Below are 5,544 nucleotides of genomic sequence, written 5' to 3'. Positions count from 1 at the left end.
GCGACTTTAAGATTATCTAGAAATACATTGTTTATAATTTCCATGGAAAGGTAGGAAACTTTATTATAAATTTATTAAGTGATGAATTATTTATTTATCTGAAAAAAAATTATTTGTGTTTCTCACTCAAGTGAGTAACTTTTGTTATGGAACTGCTCTCTTCCTGCCTCAATGATACTATGGTTTGGAGAGAGATCGCGAAGATAGCAGGTACATACAGAATTAATAGAACATTTATCTTTTCTTGTCAAATGACATTTTCCCCCCAAATCGTGACCCAAGAAAGTTGACACTGGCACTCGTGGCTTCTAGTGTGTGGCAACATAACCGACGATGATGATTATGACGGCGACGACGATGATGATGCTGAGTAGGAGTAGGAGATGATGGTGATGATGATGATGATTATGACGACTAAGAAGATGAGATGATGACGACGACGATGATGATGATGATTCATGATGATGATGATGATGAAGAAGATGAAGAGGAGGGGGAGGAAGAGGAGGAGATGATGATAACAGTACACAATCCTTAAATTTTTGCCCTATTGCTAGTCAACGGAATAGAAGCTTCAATTACAGCATTAAGATCGCACTGTGGCACGGTAAGGCCAGAGATCCGCACATAAGAGCAGCTCTCATTTCACCGCAAGTAGGCCAAGTCCCTCAAATCCTTCAGCTAATCCCCATTCCCTCACAGACACCATTATGGCACCAGCTGCACATCCCTATCGCAGGCAATGGTTTCTTTGTTATGTTCGATCCCTGTACTTTCGAGTTCGGCGTTAGTATTTTCAAACAACATTCTAGTGTTATCAATTCCATTTACATATGAAAACACATATGTTGATATGTTAGTTGTTGTTGTTCATTGGGTTCTGTAAATTCACAGCAACGTGAACTGCTTAAAATGTCGGTGACAACCAATCAGTTCGAAATAGGCAAGCATCAAAAACTTTATTCACAAGTAAACTGCCGGGCAAAAGTAAACATACACCCATGTGTTTTCAGCCGAGTAATGTTTTGATATAAACCGAACAGTCAATATAAATTTTTTCACATTAAAAATAATTGTTCGATAGCTTTTCGGTCACTGCCTATGAACACGAGTTTTTTCGTGACAAGAGAAGCCGAACAATTTGAAAAAGAGTATCCGCCATGTTCAGCAAAGAATTTTAATGGGTACAATTTCTTCCGCAGTTTTTTATTCGGACGAAAATACTTTCTTAAACAGAATCCTAGTTACAATCGACACTGGAATTTAATGCTAAACACACAATGCCATTTAGAAAGTGGTCAAATGTAACGACTGTTAAATTTGTGTTATTCCAAATATAACATTTGCCACAGTAATGTTGTTTGTTGTTTAACATCGCACTCAGCAATATTACCGCTATATGACAGCGGTTTGTACATAGTCAATCCGGTCAATCCAATGATTAACATCATGAGCATCGATGTACGCATTTGGGATACCATGGATACCTAGTCAGTGACCCCAACCACCCGATCCCGTTAGTCGCCCCTTGCGAAAAGCATGCACGGGGTTGCTGAAGACCAGTTCTAACCGATTTCACGTGAAACACTGTGATTATTCATCATTGTCAGGTATGGTGTTAAAACTATATAAACACGCTTTAAATTGAGAATCATATTTTTCGCAAACCAAGTAAACTAGAAAAAAGCCTTAATGCTCAAACGTTAAAGTTTGTATAACGCTGTTGATTTGAGTAATTCCTGTTTGATTACTTTTTTGTTGATTTGAAACAAAGTTATCTACCTTCACGTTTTCTGAACAAAAAGCAATATGACGAATCAGTACATTTCCTCAGCCTATAATGGCCCTTGTAGTAATTCTGATATCCGCAAGTCTGATACGGTTCAAGACACTATATCCATAAGGCACGCACAAAGCAAAGAACTAGTTAATGGTGAAGGTTATAACAACACGAGACCAACGCCAATAAAAATATTTTTTATTATAATTCTCATTTCTTGTCTATTAACCTTTCGTGTTGTTTCACTACAAACGTGTTAACAACGCGTTCGTGTTGACAAAGTCCAAATTCCTTAATGTTTTATTGTGTCTCTAGCCACGTGTAGTCGTCTAGTTTATTACAATATTGATTCCAAAAGAGTTTCCAAAGACAATATGACGTTGTGACATTTACAGGACTCATTGATACATGGTAAAGTAATGCCAAAGGCACCTCACAAGTTGGAAGGAAGACGTATACAGAAGACTTGTTTCAGAGGTTGTCAGATTAAGCCATTGATGTGTTTCTGTTTAAACAACCGAACATGCAATAACATTGTTCCCTTCCGGCGTTGAAAACATGAAAAGAATTTATGTTTTAGTGTTAAAGTCTTTCCCACCATGTTTGACGTAAAGCAAAACCACCATACGTCATGGGGCACATATCGACTAACCTTTAAGGTCAGTCGTCAATGTTCTGGTGGTATGGTGTTAGTAAACGTGTTTAGTAATCGAGTCTCGACCAGACCAGCCACTTGACTGACATGTTTGTTCTTTATCACGACTCTCGGCAATGGTCCTTGGCCCACTTGCACAAAACGATCTTAGCGCTAAGACTTTCGTAAGCCTATGTTAAAGTATGGGAGTTGAGATCATCTTAGCGCTAAGATCGCTTTGTGCAAGTGGTCAAATTAAACTGCCGGGCAAACGAAAGTATACACCTGTATTTGATGGTGTCCAAATTTAAACAAACAAGAAATGTTTTTTTGATAGTTATGTATTTCTTTCGGGGATCACAGTTCAGCTTATGTTTGGGACTTGAGTTTGTAGCGTTCCGGCGACTGTTTTCTGCATTGTACCGTTTTGATAAAGTTTGTAATTTTTTGGTCAAATCCAATTTTTAAGTGCATACTTTCTTTCGCCAGGCCTTATGTATGACGACTGTCTGTATATAATCGACCCTGAACCAGAGAAAACAGTGATTGATATTATGAACAACGTCCAACGAAGTCGGGTACGATGACACGTGTCATTAACCAAGTGATTGAACCTGGCCACCCGATTCTGCCGAAGGGGACGTTAAACATATATTCAGCTGACCCACTCACTCCGAGCATTTATATCAATTTAAAAAAAAAAGTTTTCTAAGTGTATGTTTTGATTATTAACATACCTCTGAAATACATCTAAGCTAAACGACCGCCTCCGTTGTCTAGTGGTAGAGCATCCGCCCGGACTGCGGAAGGTCCGGGGTTCGATCCCCGGCCGCGTCATACCAAAAGACGTTAAAAGATGGTACTTGTTTGTTACCCTGTCTGGCGCTCGGCATTAAAGACCTAAAACAAGGACTGATCGGCTCGGAGTCAGTATACTGTGTCTGAGTGGGGCATTCATGTTAAACTGCTTCATGGTATCTCAGTGTGCTAGCACTATAATTGAGTGAGTGAGGTTTTACGCCGCTTTTAGCAATATTCCAGCAATATCACGGCGGGGGACATCCGAAATGGGCTTCACACATTGTACCCATGTCGGGAATCGAACCCGGGTCTTCGGCGTGACGAGCGAACGCTTTAACCACTAGGCTACCCGGCCGCCCGCTAGCACTATAAATCGGCATCATTCCGGACAAGTACAAGCAGTCACACACACGTGCATGCACGTCGCTATATAAGTGCAATAATCTTGGACGCGACGTTAAACCCAATTTCACCTCACCTCACCTCTAAGCTAAACAATTCCACCAATGCAATTCATCTCCTCAATAATTGGTTAATACTTGAAATCGTTGCACAAACTTCAGAACGCGAGTCGGTCGGTGGGACAACGTTCTGTAGCTCGGTTTTATGGAATTTGCCTCGAGCTAAATTCAAACGAAACCCATTTTCGTTAACTGCAAATGCTTTAACATTGTGCATGTGTTCAACAAGCATTATAGGCCGAGAGAACGCATTGTGCATGGGCGAGAATCATTATACGTAATGACAGCGCCCGTGAAGATCCGGGGTAGAATAGGTCTTCAGCAACCCATACTTGCCGTAAAAGGCGACTATGCTTGTCGTGGGAGGCGACTAGTGGCATCGGGTGGTCAGGCTCGCTGTCTTGGTTGATGCATGTCATCGTATCCCAATTGCATTGATCGATGCTCATGATGTCAATCACTGGAATGCCTGGTCAAGACTCAATTATTTAGAGTGCCGTCATATAGCTGGAATATTGTTGAGTGCGTCGTTAAAAAACAAACAATATACGTCAAAAGGGCAAATTTTAAACGTGTTTCCCGAGTATTGTACGTCAAAGAGAACTCATTGTGCATGTATACCAAAAACATTTACAAATGTACATCGTGCACCTGTACCGCAAACATTTTACCCCAAGGGAGCACATTGTGCACGTGTTACACGTGCGATTTACTATTAATCACGTGTAGCACGTGAACATAACGCCTATCCTCGTCTTCATGTCATGTAAGCTGATCATGGCCTGTTTTTCGATTTTACCTTTACTTAGATTGGTTCTCAATCATTCGGATAGCTTTAACAGTTGTGATAATATTTTGAGAATCTTGCCTATTTCCTAAGGTTAGGCAGAACTAATCGTCCTGTCATGTTTTGATACATTTTGTAGATGTTTCACAGACATATATTGACGTCATCACTTTTCTTGGCAAATGCAAAATATCAAAACGAGCGAGTTGCACGTTTCACTCTGTCAAGATGTTTTCACGGATTTTTTTTGTGCTTTAAAGATACTGTAAACTTTAAATATTCTTCTGCTTTGTAAAACATGTCGAATTATACTTTACAAGTTCAACGAGCGAGTTGCACGTTTCACACTGTCAAGATGTTTTCACGGATTTGCTTTGTGCTTTAAAAATACTGTAAACTTTAAATATTCTTCTGCTTTGTCAAACATGTCGAATTATACTTTACAAGTTCAATTCGGTATAAAATGGAAATAGTTCTCGTTAGCAAAACGATCGAATTTAATGTGACAGACAACTAACACAGACCTCCTTTCTATTCTGTCATTGTATTGATTGCTTGTGCAGGAAGACAAGACAAGCTTTTTAAAAGCACTAAAGATTCTAAGAGGCCCCGGGTCAAGACGAAATGTGTCTATTGGAATGTGAGTCCAACTGACAAGATTACAGAGGTATGGGCAATTATGTTCGGTGTGCGTATTTGCGTTTAGAACTGAGTTGATGCGTGTACGTTATTCATTAGTCTCTCGCTTTTACGGAATGCAGTTTTATATATTATTAGGAAATCAGAAACAAGTATGCTAGCTAGATTTACGAAAACAAGATAGAATACATATGCTATGAAATATATTCTTGTACTAAACTGAATTCGGTAGACGCTGATTGTATTGTTTTGACAGTGATCAGTCGTCAGGATGTTACAATATATATAGTGTGGTGTGTAAACTTCCGGTCCGGTATACAGTGGACAGTGGTAGTATGTGACAGAAACTTCTGTAATGTTCTAGTGCCTCTAGACTGGTGAGGGCACTGTGTAGAACTTTCCTGTAGCTTGTTGGGCTGTATGTAAGGGAACCAATAGCGTG

Source organism: Haliotis cracherodii, unplaced genomic scaffold, assembly GCF_022045235.1.
Source record: "Haliotis cracherodii isolate W230 unplaced genomic scaffold, xgHalCrac1.p SCAF_22, whole genome shotgun sequence".
NCBI lineage: Eukaryota > Metazoa > Mollusca > Gastropoda > Lepetellida > Haliotidae > Haliotis > Haliotis cracherodii.
This window is presented reverse-complemented; position numbering follows the sequence as displayed.